This window comes from Rana temporaria, chromosome 4 (assembly GCF_905171775.1).
Source record: "Rana temporaria chromosome 4, aRanTem1.1, whole genome shotgun sequence".
Classification (NCBI taxonomy): Eukaryota; Metazoa; Chordata; class Amphibia; order Anura; family Ranidae; genus Rana; species Rana temporaria.
In genome coordinates this window covers 177,108,641-177,134,956 of record NC_053492.1, presented here as the reverse complement: position 1 = coordinate 177,134,956, position 26,316 = coordinate 177,108,641, and the positions used below count along the sequence as shown (strand labels likewise).

The 26,316-nt window shown below is 39.0% G+C and overlaps 1 protein-coding gene across 1 annotated transcript in view; it reads right to left on the bottom strand.

The window, feature by feature from the left end:
• Positions 1–26,316, bottom strand: part of KCNMB2 (potassium calcium-activated channel subfamily M regulatory beta subunit 2) — a 607,102-nt gene that overhangs the window by 521,143 nt on the left and 59,643 nt on the right. The window lies entirely within an intron of this gene.

The window sequence follows — 26,316 nt, the reverse complement described above, 5'->3', positions numbered from 1 at the left end:
GACTCTTAATATAAGGACACTTACCTGCCCCTGAATCCCAAACTGTCCTCATCCAAGCTGATTCTTCAATCGGTTTCAGATTAAGGGCCGGCATCTTCACTAAGAAAAACTGGTAGCGAAGCCCTGCAGCTTCACAGACGGACTCCAACTGCGCATGCGTAAGTCACGCTTAAGTTTGTGATTGGTCCAGCAGTCTGTTGGGGCCTGTGATGTGTCTCTGAAGGCTGCGGAGAAGGAGGGGGCTAAACTTCCTCTCAGATTGCCGCAGTGATTTGACTGTGTGTGGATGAGCATGTACCTGTCAAAAAAAGTGGCACATGTAAAGGAGGAGGAGGAAAGCGGAACTTCCCCTTTTGGGTGAAGTTCCGCTTTAAACAAATAGAGAAATGTTTTGAGAGAAGAGCAGAATGCCAAACTGGAACGATGGGGTTTATTTACTAAAGCTGGAGAGTGCAAAATTAGGCTTGCCTCTGCATAGTAACCCATCAGCGTCTAACCTCAGCTTTTTCAGCTTTGGCAATAAAACCTGGAAGCCTCTAAAGCAGCTGGGACACCAGGCGAAACCGGTCACACTCCATTTCTTCTACATGCTCAATGCACTACCCAACATGGACAGAATTCTCACCGCTCCAGGTGAGCCTCGTGATGATCAGGGGTTGTTGAACCACCAGGGTGCTGGCAATGCGGTAATAGCAAAAAAACAAAAGAACAAAAGCTGGACAGCCGCACTCCAAAATTTTCTTTAAAAGAGATGTCTTTATTTTCAACTGTGCATACAGTCACTGCAAGCCCACAAAAATCAGTATGGCCAACGTTTCGCACTGGCGTCAGTGCTTAGTCATGGCTAGCAAGGTTCACACTACAAATGAAATATATACACAAAACATACAATCATGTGATGAAAAGCCCTGCCTACAGCAGGGAGGAATCAATTAAGTTAATCAAGCAGTAAATCAAACGGCACTTTAAACAGCTGAAATATGGGTTAAACCTCCCTCAAGTGTGTCCCTTTGTAAAAAAGGGAGAAAGCGTGAAAAACACATATTGATTTGTGAAAAACCTGTGTATAAATGAAAATCAAAATGAAATGACAATGAAGATAAACAAATATATAAAAATAGAAATACCCATAAAATTACTTATAAAGTTTCTCAAAATCAGACCATAACATATATGTATAGGTATAGTCTCACTTAAAAAATAAGAAATAATTATAATAATAAAAAAAAAAAAATATTATTATAATTATTTCTTATTTTTTAAGTGAGACTATACCTATACATATATGTTGTGGTCTGATTTTGAGAAACTTTATAAGTAATTTTATGGGTATTTCTATTTTTATATATTTGTTTATCTTCATTGTCATTTCATTTTGATTTTCATTTATACACAGGTTTTTCACAAATCAATATGTGTTTTTCACGCTTTCTCCCTTTTTTACAAAGGGACACACTTGAGGGAGGTTTAACCCATATTTCAGCTGTTTAAAGTGCCGTTTGATTTACTGCTTGATTAACTTAATTGATTCCTCCCTGCTGTAGGCAGGGCTTTTCATCACATGATTGTATGTTTTGTGTATATATTTCATTTGTAGTGTGAACCTTGCTAGCCATGACTAAGCACTGACGCCAGTGCGAAACGTTGGCCATACTGATTTTTGTGGGCTTGCAGTGACTGTATGCACAGTTGAAAATAAAGACATCTCTTTTAAAGAAAATTTTGGAGTGCGGCTGTCCAGCTTTTGTTCTTTTGTTTTTTTGCCACTACCCAACATGGATGATTCCATTTAGACCCAATAAGTATTGCCTGCCATTCTAAGGACTTTTCTATATAAGTGTTGATACATGAAAAGCCTGATATTTTTATGCAATCTGTTTGATGGGATAAGCATTAAAGACACCCTTCACCCTGGTTTCATCATATGTATGTGACTTCACACATAGGTATGTGCTAAATTGCCAGGACTTATAAATAAATATGATGCCTGTATTAAGGAGAGTGTTATTCAACATTACCTTTGAGCTTGTGGTTTGAATGTCCCTGCGAGGGAGGGACAATATATGTGTGTAGGGGACTACTTTCCATCTATATATATATATATATATATATATATATATATATATATATATATATATATATATATATATATATATAAATTATATATATATATATATATACTCAACCTGGGGGTCGGGACCCCTTTGGGGGTCGAATGACAATTTGCCAGGGGTCATCGAATCCTGGGCTGTTCCTGAATCCCGCACCGCTCTCCCAGCCTTTTCATGGCTACCCAGCAGGGCTGTCCCTGGAGCTTGCGGTGGCCCACTCAGCCTCTTTGCAGCCACCCATTCAGTTCACGGCATTGGCTGGGGGGCAGAGACTAGATGTCAGCTGGCTGGTGAGGAATGTGAAGTGGGAGGGGCTGAAGGAGACCCTATCTCCTGATTTTGGCATAGGTGTCACTGCTGCGGAGACACAGTGAGTACCATAAGGGGTTTTAATACTGTACGAGTGGAAGGGACTGAGGGAGCGCTAAGTATCCGTGGGTTAGGGGTGCAAATTACTTGCCTTGGGTGCTGACAACCCACGCTACAAAAATAATTTTACTGTTAGGGGTCCCCACAACTTGGGAAATTTTATCAAGGGGTCATGGCACTAGAAGGGTTGAGAACCACTGATCTAAGGGAAGACAGTAAAGTGATCACATAGTATTGAAATGGATCAAAGACAAGTCCCCTTTTAATATTATGCTAACATCAGTGTTGCAACAGCCACGCTATTGATTTACTTATGGCAATGCATTGAGGTTTTTTTAGCATAATGCCGCGTACACACGACCGTTTTTCATGACGTGAAAAATGCAATTTTTTAAAATGGTCATTAAAAACGATCGTGTGTAGGCTCCAGAGCATTTTCATTCTCGACGTGAAAAATGGGCTTTAAAAATTTAGAACATGCTAAATTAGTCTCGTTGTGAAAAACGGTGGTGTGTAGGCTTTAACGACGTAAAAGCGCGCATGCTCAGAAGCAAGTTATGAGATGGGAGCACTCGTTCTGGTAATACTAGCGTATGTAATGGAGATCGCATATTCGTCACGCTGTAACAGACTGAAAAGCATGAATACTGAAAAGCGCGAATTGTCTCTCACCAAACTTTTACTAACACGAAATCAGCAAAAGCAGCCCAAAGGGTGGCACCATCCGAATGGCACTTCCCCTTTATAGTGCCGTCGTACGTGTTGTACGTTACCGCGCTTTGCTCAAGCATTTTTTTTTCACCATCGTGTGTATGCAAGGCAGGCTTGACAAGAATCACATCGAAAAAAAAACTTTGTTTTTTCTAGGACATTAAAAATGGTCGTGTGTACATGGCTTAAGCCTGATTTTGCACTCTGCAGCTTTAGAAAATAAATCCCAGTGTACCAAAACAAGTATACAGCCACCAAAAGCAGTGCACATAATACTTCAATGCCTTCATCTATAGGTATACAAATGTATTGTTATGAGATAAACTATGTTTTTGGCATTATTACTAAGTAAATTATAAATTAACTGCAAAAAATACCAAAGGTTACACATACATTTTATATACCTTCCTAGAGTAAGAAGGGAAGCTTAAATATTAATTTAATGCTAGTCTAGGCTTTACTCTAGAAAATATATACTGTAGATGAAAATAATTTACCTCTGTTAAACAGTTTATGGATCAAATGTATTCGTTTTGCTACAGCGTTGATTAATTTAATCTCATTACATTATATTCTATTCAATCACTGCAATAGTGATTATTATTGAAATAGCTGAGCTTCAATCAGTTACATTTGGGTACAATTCACTGTCTCTCCAAAGATGGTACATTACCACAAATTGTAGAACTAGCTGCATAGGACAGAATATTAAATGTTCTCTCCATTTTGATTTGTCACAGGCTAAATGTGCATTAATGATGATATGTCTAATGCAGTGATAGGAAATGTTTAAATAATGTCGATTTGCAAAATTTTATGCAACTCTTACCTGAGTCAATGTGAAAAAAAAAAGCAATGATTTTCTTAGTTTAAAATAATATACAATGTTCTGACCATTTTCTTTTCTCCACTACAGAAAAAGCAATACAGCGTGATCATGAATGAGATGGCCTATGTAAAAAGCACATTTACATATTTTAATAAATTTATGACTGGATTCAATATTTTTTTTTTTGCTTAAAATGATAAATTCTCTAAGGCCTCGTACACACGACCGAGTTTCTCGGCAAAAAACAGCAAGAAACTTGCTGGGAGATATTTTTTTGCCAAGGAAACCGGTCGTGTGTACATTTTCGTTGAGGAAACTGTTGAGAAACTCGACAAGCCAAAAAGAGAGCATGTTCTCTATTTCCTTGACGGGAATGGAGAAAATTGGCTTGTCGAGTTCCGACAGCCTAACAAGGCACTTGACGAGGAAAACGATGTGTTTCGCCCGTCGAGTTCCTCGGTCGTGTGTACGAGGCTTCAGATGTGTTTAACCCCCTTACTCAACAACTCTAAAACTTAAAGTATATGTAATGTGTTCCTAGAAATGTGAAATCCGGGTGAAGAACCCATGTAAATGTAAAGGATCTTAACAAATTTACACTTTTTTTTTGTTTTGTTTTTTCCCCTCCCAATGACCAAACAAAAGTGCTCAGTTTTGCTTTGATATCCATATGTCCTAGTACAGACCTAAACCCACTCGTTGAAATCTAAATTACAAATAAAAAATGAAACAGTGCACACAAATATTTGAACTGTCTCATTAATTCTTCTGTCTTCCATGTGCTGATGATATCCAAAGGATTTCAGTCGAAGGTCTTTATAAGTAGTGTCAGCAAAAGATTTTCTTTATAAGGAAAACACATTGATAGTGCCTGTAGAACAGAAACATCCATCACTTCTTATCATTCGGCAAGGAGTTGAGATGATGAGTAAGAGGAATTTTATTGTTCGACAGATTGTGCATTTCACAGCCGATGAGTTAACATATATTTTAAAAGGATTTACATTTTAATGACTTTGGCAAAATTTCCACCAGAGGTTGCACATTAGCCCGATAATTTGCTTTGCTACCATTTAATTGCTATATTAAAAATGATTAAACCATTAAAACTTTGAGGGGTTCTCAAGATTGACACTAAGTACTATTTATATCTAAAATGGCCAATGATCATAACCCTTATACAGTTTTAGAAGAGCTACTGTACATCTGTGAAGACAATTTTATTATCATGGATTCCTTCAAGCCCAACTTTAGTATTTGTAAGTAAGCACAGGAGACAGTACTTTAAATAATTAAATAGTTGACTGTTTTAGTCAAAGTCCTCTGCCAAAGGTCATAATTAGAATATATATATATATATATATATATATATATATATATATATATATATATATATATATATATATATATAATATATATATATATATATATATATATAATATATATATATATATATATATATATATATATATATAATATATATATATATATAATATATATATATATATATATATATATATATATATATATATATATATATATATATATATAATATATATATATATATATATATATATATATATATATATATATATATATATATATATATATATATATATATATAGTAGAACCTTGGATTGCAAGCAATTTGTTCCAGAAACATGCTTGTAATCCAAAGCACTCTTATATCAAAGCAAATTTCCCCATAAGAAAAAATGGAAACCCAAATGATTTGTTTCACAACCGTTTATTCATAAATCCTTCCGTTTAAAGTCCATATAAAAAGATTATAGCAATGTGATAGGTTGTGTAACCATAAAATGTCCATCCACAAATATAAGCCTCCACAAGGGGTTTAGAAGAAAAATCCAACAGGAGCTACAGAGTATAAAATAGAAGAGAGGTGTCTCCAAGTGCAGCAATATGGTTACATTTAATGAAGGTACAACATTTGGCAACTCACATTGATGATTAAAAGAGGCGTATCTAAGTATGCAGGCATCCGTGGTAAAGCTGTCCACATAGACCATTCCCCACACCGCCGGCTCTCACTGCTGTCAATCTGCAATCGTGACCGGGAAGACTACCCTGCAGTAGAGCCAGTGCCGGGACAAGGTCATTTGGTGCCCAGGGCAAAGATGGCAAACTGCGCCCCCCCCCCCGGTCCCCAAAATACAAAAGGCCTGCTCACCATACTGTAAATATCTTTAAAAATGTAATTTTAAGGAATAAAATATTGCACTTTTACAGAAAATATTTAATCGCTTTAGGATCAAAACAAGCCGACTGACTAATCGCAGCTACTTGTCCTCCCGGGAATTCGAGAAGTGTGGTGATGTCAGCACGTCGCTCCTTCAGCTCATGTCACTGCGCTTCTCAAAATCCTATACCCCCGATAAATACGGTATATAAAAAGACATAAAAATCAATAGTACCCTACTGGATATTGCACCCAAAAGCACCAGTGCTACAAATATTAAAAATTGTGCAAACAAAGCAAGATTATTCCACATGCAGATAAAGTTCATTAATGCGGTAGCAATATACAAATAAGATGCCCCTGCTGGGTATTGCAACCAAATGCACCAGTGCTGTAAAACATCTAAATATGTGAAAATATGGTCAATAAATAGATAAACCTAATATATTTCATAGGATAATAAAGTTCATCAATAATGTGTCCTTTTTTTGTGTTTCACATCCCACATCAATGTGTCCAAGCAAATAAATACATCAAACAGATCCCAGCTGTGATATAAATGCATATATGATGGTGTGATCACTCCATATGTGCTAACAGCTCACCTCAAACCTCACATCAAGACCTTTGATTTTTTACAGCACTTGTGCTTTTGGTTGCAACATCCAGTAGGTTACTGTTGATTGTTACATCTTATATATTTATTTGTTATGTTCACGTTCACTTGAACTTTATTGATGAATTTGATCTGTATATATATATATATATATATTTCTTTTTTTTTTTTTTTCTTTTTATCAGTTTGTTCCGCTTTGTTTGCACATTTTTAATTATGTGCAGCACTGGTGTTCTTCGTTGTAATATAATCCAGTAGTGTGTTAATGATCTCTGTTATGGGTGTTCCTTATGTTATTTGTACATTCATCTGAACCTCTTGTGGCACTAAATGAGGGATAGCCACACAGTCACTACAAGTCCCAGCATGTACAGGACTCCACCTTTCTCATGCTGGGTTCCTGGCACTTCCTCACATATGGAATGTTCCGAGAACAGGGGGAGTCCAGGGAAGTCTCAGCCCCCCTCAATGTATAGAAGCCCCCCTAGCCAATGTCCAGGCTGGACTTTAGAATGCTCGTACTCTCTCCACATACCCCCCCTCCTGCATCTGACCTCTTGGTGAACTTACTTGCAGTATCTCCGGCTCCTAATGGCTCTAGCTTAAAAGTACGTATCCCCAGCCGGGCCCCGCCATGACTGAGGACAGGTGGGGGGGGAGCCGGGGGTGGCAACGAGAGATGAGGGAGGTGAGGAGAGATAAGAGCGTACTGACTTGCAGTGAGAGATGTAAGAGGTGGAGGGGGCGGAACCAGCTCACAGAGCAGCAGGGACAGGGAGAACACTCACGCTGCTTGGAGGCAGTCTGGATGCGATGTTCTGTGGAGAGCTGATGGCCCGCCCATTCAACTCAAGGGGAGTGGTCTGTCACATATTTTTTTTCATTTACCGGCCCCTCAAGTAACCCAGCCGCCCACCGCGGCATAAAACCTGATGTGACAGGGAGGCCGCACAGTACAACTATTAGCAGCGCCGGAACTTCACCTGCGCCCCCCTCCCTTCAGCAAATTGTACCGTCCAGGGAACCCGCCCCTTCCACCCCTGCCTTGTACCTGCCCTGAGTAGAGCGATGGTTATATATATATCTGGGTGACACGTTTCCCACTAAACACAGTGCTTTTTCAAAACCTCTGGTGAACACAGTGAGGGGGAGAACTGGAGAAGAGCGACATGAGAGTTGGCTGGCCACACATGAAATTCCTCCTACATTGTTGGCTGTCTGTGTAGCGGCACCTGGATCATTCATTCAATTTAGGTTAGGGCCTATCCCCCTCCCCACACACTCACAGTGGTAACTTTATGGTGCTCTGGTAGTTATTACAGTCGTTGGATCTGTCAAAGGCACTGGTCAAGAGTGCTGACTATACCTGTTCTTTTTACTCCCCTCCGCCATTCGTGAAAGCTGTACTATAGCTTCCATAAATGAAAAGCACTCTATAATTGGAGCAGTCAGAGCTTTCATTTATTCACCCACCCTCCACTCATTGATGGAAGCCATAAACAGCTTCTATGAATGGAGTGACATTTTAACCTCCACAGTAGGGATGAGCTTTTTGTTCGGGTCGAACATGAGTTTGTCTCGAACATTGGCTGTTCGCCCGTTCACCGAATAGCAAACAATTTGGGGTGTTTGCAAAAAATTCGAAAATAAAATATATAAAAAACAAATGTGTTCTAACTGTAGGGGGGTGGGCTCACTGGGACATGACAGAGATCACTGTTCCCGATCACTGAGAACAGAAGATCTGTGACATGTCATCTGTCAGAATGGGGATCTGCCTTGTTTACAAAGGCAGATCACCATTCTGCCTCTATACTAGGCGATTGTGGGTCGCCGGCAGACATCGAGTCTGCGCTAGCGGCAGCACGCGCCCTCCTGCAGCTGCACCTGTGGGAGTCAACGTACAATGACAGTGATTCGCGCAGGGGAGCCAACCTGCCACAGTTCAACTGTGGCGGCTGGTCCTTAACCTCCCTGGCGGTATGATTAATTCAGATTTTAGGTGCTGAAAGCGGTACCATTATTTTGCATGGAAATTTGGCGTTTTATATTGTAGGCGTGTAATTCTTAGAAATAACTCACTTAAATCTGTCCAAGCAAGAGTCTAGTAGACATCTCGGGTATAATAAAATTTGAAATACTAAATCATAAATTATAATATAACAAATAAATATAAATAATTATATCAAATAATATAATAATAATAGCAATTATTACTTTTAATTATTTGATGACAAATTTCTCCACAAATCACTATTGCTCAATTCTGCAAGTGATTCTAATTTATTATCGCTGTTTTTTAGCTGGTCTAAAACCACTTTTGACATAAAGGGACACTTTTTGGTTGCTATGGATAATCTCCAGCTTCCAGGCAGAAAGAACAGTTTTTATTATATAAAAGTACATGTAGGACACTGGGCAGACCACTAGGGACAAAGGGTGTGTGTATTTTTTTCATACTGTACTGTAATCTATAAGATTACAGTATACTGTATGTATTGTGTTTATTTACTTTTTTAAATTTACTGTTTTGCATTTTTTTTATATTTTTTTTTAATTTTGGCGCCGATCTCCACCCCCGTGCATCGTAACGTCGCAGGGAATGGAGCTCGGCACTGTGAATCGAGCGAGGAGGACACCGCTCGATCACACAGCGGGGAGGCATCGCAGGATCCAGGGACAAGGTAAGTAAACTCTGCCTGTGGACACTGCGAGGCGATCCCGAGTCTGGCTCGGGGTTACCGCTTTTGGTTCTGAAATTCTACCCCGAGCCAGACTCAGGAATACCGCCAGGGGGGTTAAATATTTAAACTCACACATTTGAACTTTTGAACTTATTTGTAATGTTTTTTTTTTATTTGAATTTTTAAATATAAGGGTTTGGGTGGTGGGGCACAACATTTGGAGCTTGAAGTCCTTCACTGCATACAGGAATCATTTATACAGAAAAGGAAATAAGTTGTAAGTTTATTATATTTTGTAATGGAAAAAATTATTTAAAATAATATCCTTTTCCAAACCAGAGTTTTTGATTTTGGCTGTTGAGTCATTGTTTTTCTATAGACACTGAACAAAGCCAGATGGGATCAAAATGATTTAGTAAACTTGTGTCCAGTTTGAAATATTACACAATCCTTTGATTAGATTTTGAAAGGATGTGGAAATCTTTCCTGAACACAGCGGAGAAAATTACACCTTATCCATGCGAGGAAGAATTTATTATTGTGGATTATTCGTACGAATGAGCAACAACCTATAGACAAGTTGGAAACAAGAAAGGCTGAAGGATTTAAGTGGCCTAATATCTGAAAAAATATCCCTTTAGTTTCCATGTAGCTTGCTATGAAAGACCCCTAAATTGATGTTATTGATGCTGAAATTACCTAATGTTCAAAGCAGAAGTATCCTGCCATGGTGCAGTTTGAACAAGCTAAGCAGCAGAAGCGGATTTGTTTTCTCCTTCTTTAATAAAACATATTTAATAAAATATTTTTTAACAATTATGATATAAGGAACATTTCATTTAGGTGTGGTTTAAATGGACAATATTCTTGAAAATCCTTAAATGACTAGAAGCTATGTTTTTTCTTTATATAAATAGATGTTTTAATTTCTGTAAACATAGGGGTTGATTTACTAAAGGCAAATAGACTGTGCAAGGGAATTTCCCCCAGACCTTAGTGAATGAGTTGAAATTCTGCTGATTTCCATCATCCAATCATGTGCAAGCAAATATTCTTTATGTTCTCTCTGCACGCTATTGGTTATTCTTTATAAAGTGAAACTACAGCACCTTCACTAAGCTTTGGGGCAAATTCCCCTGCAAAGTGCTACTTTCTGTGCAAAGTGGGTAGCCTATTTGCCTTTAGTAAATTATAGTATTTAGACTATTGTCTGCATTTGTAAGAAAGAGCCAAGGACATTATAGCAAAGAGACAAGAAGCCCATTCATCCTCGCCTTACCATTGGGCATGAAGCAATAGAACCTGAATAGGTGACACTCAAAAAAGGCTCCCAGTTAAAACGAACATATTGGGGGTTATTTACGAAAGACAAATCCACTTTGCGTTACAAGTGCAACGTGCACCTGAAATTGCACTGAAAGTGCACTTGGAAGTGCAGTCGTTGTAAATCTGAGTGGTAGATCTGAAATGAGGGGAAGCTCTGCTGATTTTATCATCCAAACATGTGCAAGCTAAAATGCTGTTTTTTATTGTCCTTGCATGTCCCCCTCGGATCTACAGCGACTGCACTTCCAAGTAGACATGTGCATTCGTTTTCGTTAGAATGCATTTTCGTCCGAAAATCTGTTTTTTTCGTTATCGTTTTAACAAACGATAACGAAAGTGCAAGAAACGAAAACCGAAAGATCCGACATAAAAAATGCTTTATTTTCGTTTTCGTTGCGGTAAAAATTCGATAGAGAGATTCGACATTATAGGGAAAAGATTCGACATCATAGAGAAAAGAACCGACATTATAGAGAAAAGATTTGACACTATAGAAATAATAGATTCGACATTACAGAGAATAGATTTTGATTTATGAGAAAATAGATTCGACATTATAGAAAATAGATTCGACATTATTACTAGTCATACAACATTAGAATTCTTGTAGGCGGAATATTCGAACGGAAATGTACGATTCGACGTTCCGTCGAATATTCGTTTGACCAATCGACACAAACCAAAAATATTCGACGTTCCGTCGAATATTCTTTTGACCATTCGACAGAAACCAAGTATTATTGGATTTTCGGACGAAAGCTATTCCCCAACGAAAAACGAAGTAAATCAAAACGATTTTCGGGAGTAACTAAATAAATTTATTTTCCTAACGAAAACGAAAAAACGAAACGATATATTCCAGTCTGCACATGTCTACTTCCAAGTGCAATTTGCACTTGTAGTGCAAAGTGGATTTGCCTTTGGTAAATAACACCCACTGTATAAACTGAGTAAAGAACTAGTGAACTTCACTAGAACTAGTGAACATCACTGTTGCCTGTGGTTTCTCTGAAGATGATGCTTCACCCATATTGACCAAAATGTTGCAGTTTATTCTCTTTCCCGGTTCCTTCTTTCCCCACTCATTAACATGTTAATGACAGTTTTCTTTGCATACCTTATTTTACATCCAGTGATGTTATCACTGGGTCTCTGTGTTTTTCTAGGCAGGCAAATTATGATTGGCGGGGGTGGATGTCACAATGCTGTGCATAGCTTCAAGAAAATATTTGTACTGGCTGTTGGCTAAATAATTGAAATTCATTCTTGCTATAGAGTGTTAAAGTTGTTGTAAACTCAGTTACACCACGTGTACCTACCGGAAACCCTGTAATAAGACTTACCTGTAGGTACTGTGAATATCTCCTAAACTGGAGATATTCAGAGTGCATGCAGCTGATGACATCATCTGCGCATGCGCTCAAGGATTAGCTTACAGTGCCAGAAACAACGGCTCCCCCGACCCATGCCGCTATTTTAATGAGTTTTATCTGTATTGCCGAGACCCGACAATTCATTACAGCCGTGATCAGTTTTAAATGACTTTTTTCCCCTTTACAAAAATTTCATTTTGCTGTGGTATTGTTCTAAACACAGGAAAACGGCACCATTTTACAGGCATACTATAGACATCCCCCAGGCACGATATTTAAAGGAATATTACATTTTTGTTGTTTCACTTTAACCTCCCTGGTTTTCCCGAGTCAGACTCGGGGTAAGATTTCAGTACTATTAGGTTTAACCCCGAGCCAGACTCGGGATCGCACCGCAGTATCCAGGCAAAATAACTTACCTTGTACCATGGATCCTGCGATGTGTCCCCGCTGTGTGAGCGAGCTGTCATCTGGCTCGATTCACACAGTGCCCAAGTGCCGCCAAGCTCAGTTTCCTGCGACGTTGAGACGCACGGAGGCGGAGATCGGCGCCAAATTCAAAAAAGTAAAAACACAGTACACATACAGTACACTGTAATCTTACAGATTACAGTACTGTATACAATAATTACACATCCCCTTTGTCCCTAGTGGTGTGTCCAGTGCCCTGCATGCATTTTTATATTATAAATACTGTTTTTTCTGCCTGGAAACTGGAGATTGTCCATAGCAACCAAAAAGTGTCCCTTTATGTCAAACGTGGTTTTAGACCAGCTAGAAAACAGCGATAATAAATTAGAATCACTTGCATAATCGAGTGATAGTGATTTGTGGGGAAATAAGCATTATTAAAATCACTGCTCCCGAACAAAAACTTACATTTTTAAAACTTTTCTTTGCATTGATGTCCTCTGGGGCAGGACTCGGGTCCCCAAACACTTATTTATAACTTGCATATAAGCCTTTAAAATTAGCACTTTTGATTTTTTATGTTTGTGTCCCATAGACTTTAACTGGGTTCTTTGGCTTTCGAATTTGCCTCGAACACCGCATAATGAACAACCAAAGTTCAGTCCAAACTATCGCTTGGGCCGAACCGTTCGTCCATCCCTACTAATGTTTATATATATATATATATATATATATATATATATATATATATATATATATATATATATATATATATATATATATATATATAAAATATGGTTTTAAATATGTTTTTTAATTACAAAAATGCTCATTTTGTTTAGGGTTAACGGAATAAGCAGCTATACTTATCTAATTAGTTGCCCCCCTGGCAGCTGGTGCTCTATGATACTCCAGGATGTAGGCAAGATCATCCTCACATATATTGCAAAACTGCTAGTCCTGCATTATTTGTGAGGATGTCAAAACGCCTGCAAACTGCAGAGTGGCAAAGGGGAGCAGCATTGGGGAATCCATAGTACAGTGTGGAGAAAGCCTGCAGGAGCAAGGAAAAAGAAAAGTATAGCTATTTATTCCTCTACTGTTAGATGAAACAAGCTTTTAACTCTTGCAATGTGTGTGAAAGAGAGAGTTGCAAGGGTCTCAGTACGTATTATTGGTGAAAAACAGTTGTCTAGTGTTATAAAACAGTGGGGACTCCGACTCTTGGTGAAATCTTTGTAGAAAATATGTGTTCTATTTTCTTCATTGTGGATTCAGGTACATAGTCTTACATGTTCTGCTGACTGTGAATGATATGTTGTAAAATACATAAAACCTTCATAAGAAATGTCAATTCCTGCAGCCTCATGCTTAGCAGAGTGAATACACTTTGTTGATTCCATCCATATCCAGTAATGCCAGTTTCAATCAGAGCTCTGGCTGAAGTCTTTTCCCTGGAGGACGAATTGTATTTAATGCAACAATTATAGGAATATAGTAGCAGAAAAATGGAGGCAACATAGTTCTTTATGTTTGCGCACAAACTGGAAACTTGTATAGGCAGCTCTACTGTGTTGCCTGCTGTAAAATCAATTTACAGTCTGATACATAAGACAAGTAAATGTTGCTGTCTGTTGACTCATTATAATATGATCTGCCAACAACAAACAAGTGCATAGGAAATCATCAATGGGATACCAAATGTGAGCATGAAAGAATTAATTACTTTTAATGTGTACCTGAGCCCTAACAATTAACTTTTTGTATTTGTTATGGTTTGTTCTTTAAAGATACCATTAGAAACATGTTGTTATATCTGTTCAATAAGTGAACAAATACCTGTTCATCATGTGAGAAATTGAGAGCCATCCAACACAGTGGAGTTTATTTACTAAAATTGGAGAGTGCAAAAGCTGGTGCGACCCTGCATAGAAACCAATCAACTTTCAGGTTTCATTTCCAAAGCTTAATTGAACAAGATGAAGTTAGAAGCTGATTGGCTTCCATGCACAGCTGCACCAATGTCTTAGTGCTCCAGTTTTAGTAAATCTACCCCAGTGTGTCATGTGAAGGAGTCTAATTAGTCCTCCCAGTTTATCAAAAAACAACTGAGCAGTGCTGACAACATCCAGTCCACAAAAATGCTGTGTGTTGTCAGCCTACAACCAGACTTGGGAAACAAATACATGGAGGCTTAACAAGCATTTTTCTGTACACACAGGTTTTTCAAAAGGATGGGACATGGGGAAATGTGCATGTATGTGTGGAAATTTGTTGCATATAGTTTTTTTGACCATACAGTACATACACATTAAAGCAAATATGTAATTGTAAATAGAAGCTTTGCCTGTAAACACGATAGTGGATACTTATCTCTTCCACTGCCAGCCCCATCCAATCACTAGACACATGCATTTGTTTTCGTCCAAATGCATTGTCGTCCTAATTTCTGGGATTTTCGTGTTTGTTTTAGCAAACGATAACGAACGCGCAGAATACGATATACAAGAGATCAAAAATAAAAAACATGGTTTATTTTCGTATCCATTATATTTTCGTACTGTTGCGACAACATAGATAGATAGAAGATTCGACATGACGTGATAATGGCGATCTGTGTCTATCGAACCTGCAGTCGAATGTGCCTAACCTTAACTCTATTAGTCCAAGATTATTCGACTATTCAAAAGATTTGACATTATAGAGACATGAAGATTCGAAAAAGCAGCTAAAAACATACAGTCAAAGACTCCGCCCATAGACTATAGAAGAATAATGTTTTTTGACTAGTAATAATAATTTAATAATTATAATTATTACTAGTCAAACAACATTAGAATTCTACTATAGCTTGTGGGCGGAGCATTTGACCGGAAATGTACGATCACACAGTTTAGCTTGCTTCATCAAATCTTCAATTGACAGATTCAACCTTAATCAATTCGGATTTTCGGAAGAATGTTTTAAACAAAGCTAAATGAATAAAAACGAATTTCAGGAGTGACTAAATACATTTATTTTTTGGACGAAACTGAAATTCCGAAAACAAAATATTTCAGTGTGCACATGTCTACCAATCACTGTTTTATTGAAGCAAAATTCTCCCCCAAAGCCTCTGCAGAGACCAAGACTTCTAGTGATGTCAGTCTCCTGGTCCTCTGCTATGCACAGTGGTTACTTGTGCCAACCACTACAGGACACAGTAATGACCAGGTCTATGACCACCACCATCAGAACAAGGGAAGTAAGTATTTGGGTAGGAGAGGATTAGGACAACCTAAACAACTCTGGGAACGTTCATTTTAACAAGTTTAAAGCTGTTAAAGGGGTTGTAAAGATTCGTCTTTTATTCGATTTCCCTTCTTTTTTTTTTGAAAATTATTTTTTTATTTATTATTTCAGTTCAAACAATACAAGTTACAACAAGCCACCCAACGTGGACAGCAACTGGCCCAAAGGGGTGCCGGCATATACAACAAGGACAAGGAAAATAAAATAAAAAAAACACAGATAATAGGTACAACAAAAAAATCCTCAAAAGAACCAGTGAAAATATCCCCCCCCAATGCTTGCCCAGACAGGTACGGAAACATGCCGACCTCCGTACGGAGGCGGTCAATCTAAAACATGTGTACAGTCCCACCGCTCCCCATACCCCCCCACCGGATACTGTGTTTAGCAATCACTCTCCCAGGACCCCCCCACCATCAGGAAAATATTTCAATGAACTGGATAGTTCACAAACCCTCAGAAATTTAACAAAAAGACTCCGCCATCATTCGGATGCTGTATGCATGGAAGCCAACCACCCCCCCCCCCCCCCAAACCTTATCAAATTTAGTCAGGGCCCCCCTGTTCAAGTACATAGCCTTATAGAAGGGGACAGCCTTATTAACCAATACTTTCCAAGACTCCAAAGTAGGCGCTACATTGCTCTTCCAGGATAAAATAATGCGTTTTTTTGCATAGAATAGTAACAAAGTAAGGAGGATCCGTATAGCACTGGTCGTGGCCAAGGGCTCCACTATATGCAAAAGACATACCTTGATGGACATGGGGATAGAAATGGAAGTGACCTCCCTGATACAGGAGGCAATTGCTTGCCAGTAGGATTGTATGAATGGGCATTCCCAAAAACATGTGTAAAAAGCCAGCCATGGGTGCCGCACACCTCCAACACTGCGAGTTGCTAGTCCCAAACATTTGAGCCAACCTGGCAGGGGTAAGATAAATTCTATGCAAAAATGTGTACTGAATCAATCTGTCCCTGCTAGAAACTAAATGCTGAAACTCTCATCATCTCACCATCTCTGTCCAATCGCGGGGCCACTGCCTTCGATTTCCCTTCTAAATGTATTTTTTCTTTGTTTGAATTTCTCACTTCCTGTTTCACCTCAGTAAGCTTTCCCCCATCATCCGAGCGGTGGAAAGTCATTTAGAACAGCTTACTGAACACCTTACTGAGGAGGAACAGGAAGTGAGAAATTCAGACAAAGAAAACAGAAAAAAAACATTTAGAAGGGAAATTGAAGGAAAAGGTAAATGAACCAACAATGCACTAGCTTAAAGTAATCTATTTAGAAAATAAAAAATTAACCTTTACAACCCCTTTAATATTTCTTTATGTTGGCTGTAAATGATGTTCATGCAAGATTTCTATAGAAAATTTTTACATAATTCTTTCAGTTTTTTTAAAAATAGTAGAGCTGCCCCTATACTTCTGAACCACTCCAACACGCCACCCCCCCCCCCTTTCCCCTTGACTTTCTACAAAATGCAGCCTATGGCCATGTGTTCTGTTAAAGCCTAAAGTATAAAGAGGGAGAGACACTACACCAATGTCGGGGGTCTATGAAACATACATTGCTCATGCCTGGAGCAGCCTAAAAGTATACCTGGAGCTATACTATTCCTGTCAATTGAAAGTACTATTTAAAACAACTCTGAAGAGCTTGCATAAACAGATTTACAGCCGAGTTGAAAAAAATATATATTAGCAGCTATAAACCTGCCGAATACGTATATTGTGCTTTGGCGCTAAAGCTATAATTTTTACACAGAACAATGAAGACATACAGTGGATATAAAACGTCTATATACCCCTGTTAAGATGTCAGGTTTCTGTGATGTAAAAAATGAGGCAAAGATAAATAATTTCAGAACTTTTTTCACCTTTTAATGTGACCTATAAACTGTACAACTCAATTGAACAACAAACTGAAATCTTTAGGGTGAAGGGTAGGAAAAATAAAAAAATAAAATAATATGGTTGCATAAGTGTGCACACCCTTACACTAATACTTTGTTGAAGCACCTTTTGATTTTATTACAGCACTCTGTCTTTTTGGGTATGAGTCCACCACCGACTGTTGCTTAAGCCTTGTACACACGATAGGTTAACCAGAGGACAACGGTCTGAAGGACCGTAGTCATAGGTTAACCGATGAAGCTGACTGATGGTCCATTACGCCTACACACCATAGGTTAAATAACCGATCGTGTCAGAACGCGGTGACGTAAAACACAACGACGTGCTGAAAAAAACGAAGTTTAATGCTTCCAAGCATGCATCAACTTGATTCTGAGCATGCATGGATTTTTAACCGATGGTCGTGCCTACTAACGATCGGTTTTGACCTATCGGTTAGGAATCCATAGGTTAGTTTTAAAGCAAATTAGCTTTTTTTTAACCTATGGTTAAAAAACCTATGGGGCCCACACACGATCCTTTAGACCGTTGTCCTCTGGTTAACCTATCGTGTGTACGAGGCTTTAAGGTACTGTCAGAGTGAGGAGGACGCTTTGCAGTTGTTCCATCTATGCAAGGAGAGGTCTAGATAATTTTTCATCCAATTATATATTATTATTAAATCAACACATGCTTTTATCTCATTGAACGTTTTAATTATTTGACGGTTTGTCCTTTCAAGACTGTCACGATCAGCGCTTTCAATTGTGGTTGCTCCTGAATGTTTTTACTTATAAAGAGGGTGTGCACACTTATGCAACCACATTATTTTTTTTAAGTCCCCCCCTAAAAGATTTTAGTTTGTCTTTCAACTGAGTTGTACAGTTTATAGGTCACATTAAAGGTGGACAACTTTCTGAAATTACTTATCTTTGTCTCATTTTTTTTACATCACAGAAAGCTGATATTTTAACAGGGGTGTAGACATTTTATATATTAACTGTATAACTTAAAAATAAAAAATGATAGGCAGTAAAGTTTTTCTGGGCAGAATAGTTATGCAAAGTCTCTTTGACCAAAAACCTGCTTCTTCTCACTTCTAACACTGGAAACTGTTAGGCCCCTTTCACACGGTGCCTCCGTTATACAGATTCCACTTGCTCAGTGAGGGATTGCTCCCTTGATCCCCGTTGAGTAGGCAGATTACAGGTCTGTCTCCGCTCAGTGTGCAGAGTGGAGATGGACACAGTCCAACTCTCCTCTATGGGGAAATCGGGTGAAAACAGACTACCTGTACTTTTTTTTATTTAAGTATTTATTATATTTCAAAGGAGGTAAGAGAATACAAAAACAGTGCCAATTGGGCATACCCTGGCAATAATTTGTGTACAACCAAGATAAATGAGAACAAAGAAAAATAAGTGCTAACATGTCGCTTCTACTAGGTTACATCAGAACTCAAGGACTTAGTAGTGGACAGGCGGTATACAACAGATATGCAAATAGGCATAATATATCACTTATAAGAAACAGCTAGAATAGTGCTTACACATATTCCTAAATGGGTGGTAGTCAAGGAGTCACAGACAAATAGACAAATAGAGCTCACATGAGTATGCAGGCTAATGGAATGGAACGGAAGGAAGGTATTAGTTATGTTCCAGAGGAAGTGGGGCAACCAACACAGAGGAGCACTCCTAGAGTCAGACGTCCAGAGATTCCAGGCTTTGGTAAATTGATTTGTTTATAAGTTGGCTTTGGCAAAGGAAAATTCCATAAAAAAAATGGCGGTTGAGTAGTTGGATGGTATCCTTCAATAGAGGAGGGTGAATTGATTTCCATTTTTTCGCAATTGCCAGTCTTGCTGCTATTAGGATGCGTGTCACTAGAAGTTGTACGTTTTTAGGCCATGTGTGGATAGAGAGACCCAGTAGCAAATCCAATGGGGACATAGGGAAGGATATGTCACATACAGAAAGAATTAGCGACTTTACTTTTTCCCAGAACTTCTTGACAGGGGGGCAATCCCACCAAATGTGTGAGAGCAAACCTATATTCTCACAGCCCCTCCAACATTTAGGAGAGGTATTTGGGTAAATCCTTGCAAGCCTTTCAGGGGTGAAGTACCACTTGTGGAACAACTTCTGAAGGGATTCCCAATGGGTGATGCAATGAGACAGGTGAAGGGGTGCTATGAGAGCTTTCTGCCAATGTGTTGATGGAGGAGATTGGTCCAACAAGGAGGACCAGTACTGGATAGAGGAGGAAAGTAGGTCAGGAGGGAGATTAGTGAGGAGCTTGTATACTAGGGAAATCCCTTTGGTTTTGGTTCCGTCAAGATTGTAAAAATGTATCAGGGGGAGCATCAACGAGTCCGAGTTCGACCAGGGGATTTTTGAAAGCGCGGATCTAATCCGCAAGTAGAGGAAAAATATCCGGTTGGATAAGACAAATTGTTTTAACGTGTTGAACCGGAGATAACAGTATGGCCCTTTTCACTCTGGGACGTTTTTGTTGCCAGATAAAATTGATAATAATTCCCTGGAGCTTTTTAATCTGATTCTGTACTAGCGGGAGAGGTAATGTATGTAAAAAATATAAGACGTGCAGGAGTAAATAAATGTTAGCCTGAGCTACTCGTCCAGCCCAAGAAGCCGAAACCTGGCTCAATTCTTTTGCTAGCCATAGGAGCCTGCCCACGAGGTCTTCAAAGTTGGTTCTCAATAACATGCAGCTTGGAAATGTCACTACCTGTACTTTTTTATCTGATCATATCCAATCTGTTACACCGTGGAAAATAGGACTACCATCCAGCTGGATTTTGCGCTATACCTATTTTGGGCATAGAGCAGCCAGTGTTTCTGCCTTTCATGTCTAGACAAGAAGAACATTCCCCTGTACAAAGCCTCCTGTGATGGCCAAGACATGAATACCAAGAAGCTTCAGGGCTATTTTCGAATACACTGGGCATGCACAGTGCCGTGTCATCAGGGGGCTAATTATTAGGACCCAGAAAAGACAGCTGGCCTCCTGAAGACACCACAAAAGAGATGGTAGTATGGGAGCTGATGTGTGGCGACTTTTGGTTGGTTACAGCTGGGATGTATTGGATTTACTGAGCAAATGAGTATGCCATTATAGCTTATCTCAGCAAACAAGGTAAGAAAGTGTTAACATCGAAATGACCGGCAGGGGGGAGGGGGGGTGTAGATTTCCTTTTTAATTGCCCCACATGCAAACACAAGCTGAGAGATATAGCCACAATATAAACTATCACACCACTCACTTTTATTAAACATTTGCATCCTTTTATCAAACAGATGCTTGCATTGCTTAGTGTTTGTATGGTTTAAGGAATGCCATTGTGTTCGTTGTAAGCACACACGTGGCACAACATTTTAGACAGCACAATTTAATTTAGTTCACATTATATCATCTGTATGTTTCATGCTTTGTGTTCATTAAAATTATTATTCTGAGTCATGTTTATTTTTAATTGGTTTTGAACTTCTTTCTGCTTGTTCAACTCCACTGATTTCCACACAACATTGCTTATCATTCAGTCTCTCCTGGTAATAACTATAGCTCCATTGGTCTGTCACAATCCCATGACCTACATAAAAAACAATTGGCAAATTAACAATCAAACATTTTGTTGGATTGTAATAAAAAAAGCAGCAGAAAACACAATGGCCAAATCACAGTAAAAATATGAATGCCTGTTCTTTATCTTGTTTTACCAGAAATGACACCTATAAATTCATTATATCTGTAAGGAGTCCAGTCACCTAGTTACAGATGTTACTGGAGTTTAGTGATATTAGTCTGAATTAACAATCTATAGCAATCTGTCACATGTAGACATGTGCAGTTTTTTAAGTTACGAATACGTTTTCCGTTATTTTTCGTTATTTTCGTTGATTCGGTAACCAACGAATGAACGAACGGCTTAGCTAAAATTATAACGAATAACGATATTTCCCTAGTTAACGAATATGGAAAACAACGAATATACGAAACTGTTAAATGTAAAAAAGCAGAAACAACGAAAGAAAAAATGAACGAAAACACAGAATTAACGAAAACACCGAACACCCCCCATAAAATCATAATTACGAAAAAATAAACGAAAATGCAAACTTACTATTACTAATAGTCGAATAACGAAATGAAAACAACTAAAATGCCGAACAAAGAATAAAATACGAAAATCGAATCTAACGAAAAATAACTTACGAATCTTCGTAAAACGTAAATGAAAACAACGAATTTTAATAAATAAGGTAATTTCAGTTTCGTTTCTCCTAAAATACTTCTGGACATTGACCAATAGCCACTAAGCCCTGTCCCTTCCCCTGAAGAGGTTTGTTCCTTCCCCCAATGAGCTTCTTTCTCATTATCTAGTGGCTCCTTGACCTTGTGTCTTTTTCTAGGCTAGACTGCATTTCATTCCATCCAGAGTCCAGATAGGGTGTCTTTGGGTAGGTTGCACCGGTTTTGTGGATCTTAGAGCTAATTTGTAGTTGTTATAGAGAACTTCTTAAGCATACTCTAGATTCTCATTCCTAGATTTGTAATTGTAAATATCTCTGACATATTTTAGTTTTCTCCTACGTCAGACTGCATTCTAGACAGGGTGTGTGTGGTGTTGGATTTGTGACTCAGTGACTCACTCATTGGTGACACTTAGAAATTATACATTTATACTTATTATGCAGTGCTCACTGATTACTATTCATTTTTTCTCATATTTTCTGCAGTTATTTTTTCCCCTTTTGTGAGACAGTGTAGGACTGTGTTTTATTATCTTGCCTATATATTTTTTTTACTTTAGCATAGCCACCAGTGCCATTATAGTCTAGTACTAGGCCAGCCCAGGCAGCAGCCAGTACTCTACTAAGATATAAATGGTGGTGGTAGAAGTTGATTAGTAGAGCTTTGTTGCATTTTAATCCTGACCAATTGTGTAAGGCCTGATAAATCAACAATCATACTCCGTCCTCAATACCTTTATTTTTCAGAATACATTATCATTTGTATTTTTTTCTGAAAAAAAACACAATAATAATATTTCTAATATAAAAATTTTTTGTACTTTTCCCACTTATTCTCACATTCTCACCATGAGGAAAGCAACAGAGGAAAAAGTTGAGTGTGACACAGCAACAACAACTTCTGAATATAGGCCAACTGTAACCCCAGATGTTTTTTACAAGACATGCCGGTCACGGGCAGTTCCTGCAAAGGTTGTTGCTAGTGTCCATAATTTTAGGCAGCCAAAACTTGAAATTTTACAGCTTGAGGAGGAGCAAATTGCTCAGCCTCCAGATGTAAAAACAGCACACAATATATTGGAAACAGATAATAGCAGCATCTTTTTTCATTCTCATAGTTCAGTATCTAATCCTAATCCAAGTAGGCACCTGGCAGAACAGGATGCTGCTAAAGTAGAATTACCTGAGAGTCTGACCCTTGAAGGCCTTGACCTTGAAGGAATTGATTTAGATTTTAATATAGAGGATAATGCACAACTTGTAAACCAAATTCATGAGGATATTATATCTATGAGTCCTTACTCCTCTGCCCCTGAGTCCCCTCTGTTATTTCCCGACTCCTCACCTTCAAAAAAAAAATTGCCTGCACCATTACAAACCTCTTCAGGCTTAGTTGTTTTGCCTAAATGTCTTTCATATCCAAGTAGTGCAACTGCCACCATTGTTAGTCCACCAAATTCCTCCAAAGACACGGAAGCTGCACATACCCATCAGCCAGAGGCAATTGTAAAACAATCCTCACCGGCCACTGGGAACCGCAGATCAAAAATATGGGAACATTTTGTTACTGTTGGTGACGGGCGCATGGTGAAATGCAAATTATGTGGCAGGGAAGTGAGCCGTGGGAGAGACATAGCCCATTTAACCAATGCCGGGATGAATTACCATTTCCGTGCACACCATACACCGGTGCTGCTGAGAGAAGAAAGTGGAGTTGCAGCTCCACCTAGTAAAAAGAGAGGAAGCAGCAACACTACTGCTGCCATTAACCCCAAAAGGCTCAACAAGGGGCAGGAAGATGAAGGGACTTCTTGTGTAGTTGACACATGTCGCCCCATTCCTTTACAGCAGCCCACGCTGCAACAATTTCCCAGTTTCCAATCAAGGGGTATGTCTCGTCAACAGTCCCTTAAAATCACCCGTCTGATAGGGGAACTTATAGCAGTTGGGGGAGCACCCTTTAATATAGTTGAAGGACATACATTTAAAAACCTCATGAAGGTGGTTGCACCTCACTATGTTCTCCCCTGCCGTACTACCTTTAGTAGGAAAATTGTACCCTCTTTATATAATTCCTGTGTTGGATTACTGAAAGAGGAGCTGGGCAGAGCAGCTGGCCAGTCTGTCCATTTTACTACAGACTTGTGGAGCGCTCCCAGTGGGCAACATGCCTTTTTGTCATTGACGGCTCACTGGTGGCAGCCCAAGGAGTCACAACCAAACAAACCAAAAGCAGGAATGAGAAGCACAGGTGCTAAGGCAGCAGAACCTCCTGAGCATGGGCAACGCACATTCTTGTTGCATGCTGAAGTCATGGACGACCAGCACACTGCTGTAAATATTTTACGTGCACTTCAGAAAATGGTGGCGCAGTGGCTTGGGGAGGAGTCAGGCACACGGGCAAAGATGGGCTTTATAGTCACTGATGCTGCAGCAAACATGCTCAAGGCAGTGCGAGATGGCAGATTTGTTGGCATTCGTTGCTCTGCACACGCCCTGCATCTCGTTGTGAAGTCTGCTTTGGACGATGAAAGTGAAACATCAAAATTGTCTGCTATCTTAGACAGTTGTAGAAAAATAGCAGCCCATTTTCATCGTAGTGTGAAAGACAGTCACATACTCAGACTTGAGCAGAGTAAGGCTTGCGTTCCACAGCACCGCTTGAAGGTAGATGTAGCCACCCGTTGGAACTCCACTTTGGAGATGCTCGAACGTATCATGGAACAGCAAAAGCCAATACACGCCATGTCAAATGAACATGTTATTGGTGTAGCAAGGCCAATAAGCAGGGAGGAGTGGAAAATAATTAGTCAGGTGGTGGCTGTGCTTAGCCACTTCCGAGATGTAACAGAAAAATTGAGCCTAGAGAATGCAAGTCTGGCTCAAGTAATCCCTCTCTACATCTATCTTATCACTAAGATGGATGGCTTTCTAAACAAAAGCGAGCCCTTGCCTGGCGGCATAGTTCAAGATGTAGCTGCAATTATAAAGAGACTGAGGGGACAATTGAATAGAAGGATGAACGAGCTCATAGAGGCATGCCCTGAGCTAATGCTTGCCTCTATGTGCGATCCACGCATTAAAGGAAAAATGGCAATAATTCAGAGTTCCCTTACCACCTATAGGGATCTATTAATTCAGAGGGTTTTTGACAGTCACCGAAAATTGTTTAGGCCGGCAGAGGGTGAAGAGGAAGAAGATCAGGAGGAGCCTGATAGTGACATTGTGCCACCATCACCTACTGTTATTAGTACAACCACTGCTGAGCATTCCACTAGAAGACCTGACGTTTGGAGTTTGGCATTACATACTTTAGTTGGACCCACAAAAATGCCCACCATGAAAAGAAGCATTGTGTCAGATCATGTTAAATTATACTTGTCTGAACCCCATTTGGCCTCCACTACAGATCCATTAGAGTATTGGGATGAGAAAAGGGGTATTTGGCCTGCTCTTTCTGTGGTGGCACAAGAGCTACTTTCTTGCCCCCCGACCTCTGTGCAAAGTGAGCGTGTATTTTCTATCACAGGAAATATTCTGTGCCCACAGAGGTCCCAGCTGGCCCCACAGCTGATGGAGCAGATGGCATTTCTGAAAGTCAATCTTCCAAAGCTGGGCTACCCAGAACTAAGCTTTACAACAGAATAATTCTAATTATACTACTTCTTAAGTTCTTATGTTTATCAAATCGATAAAGATATTGTTAATAATTTACCTGTTCCAAGTATAGATGGCGATGCCAAAAAATAAATACAACAAAACCAAATATAGTGCATGTCATGATATACTGTATGTACCAAAAGTAATGTTACATGAATACAATATACGATAAAGTATCAATCACAATGTAGATACAGCAAGCATGAGAAGCTGTGATCAGCCACAGTCTATATAATTCAAAGATTTATTTTTTGTTGGGTGGGCAACATTGATTACCTCAACATTTTATTTACTATTTTTTTTTATAATTTCCTGACCCCAGGCCCCCCCCCAAATAATTCAGAGGTTGTAAACATGAAAAAAGAGTTTATACTGTAAGGGTGATCCTAGCTTGTTAGGCTCTCAATCTCTAACTTTGAGATTTTAGCTTTTGAAATACAAATATTTAATAATGTGGTTGCAAGCCCACTTTAAATAAAATACAAAAATAAAATACGTGCAAGACAAAGGCAAATACCTGCATACTATATCATAATGAGCTAGTATGCATAGCATACTAGCTCA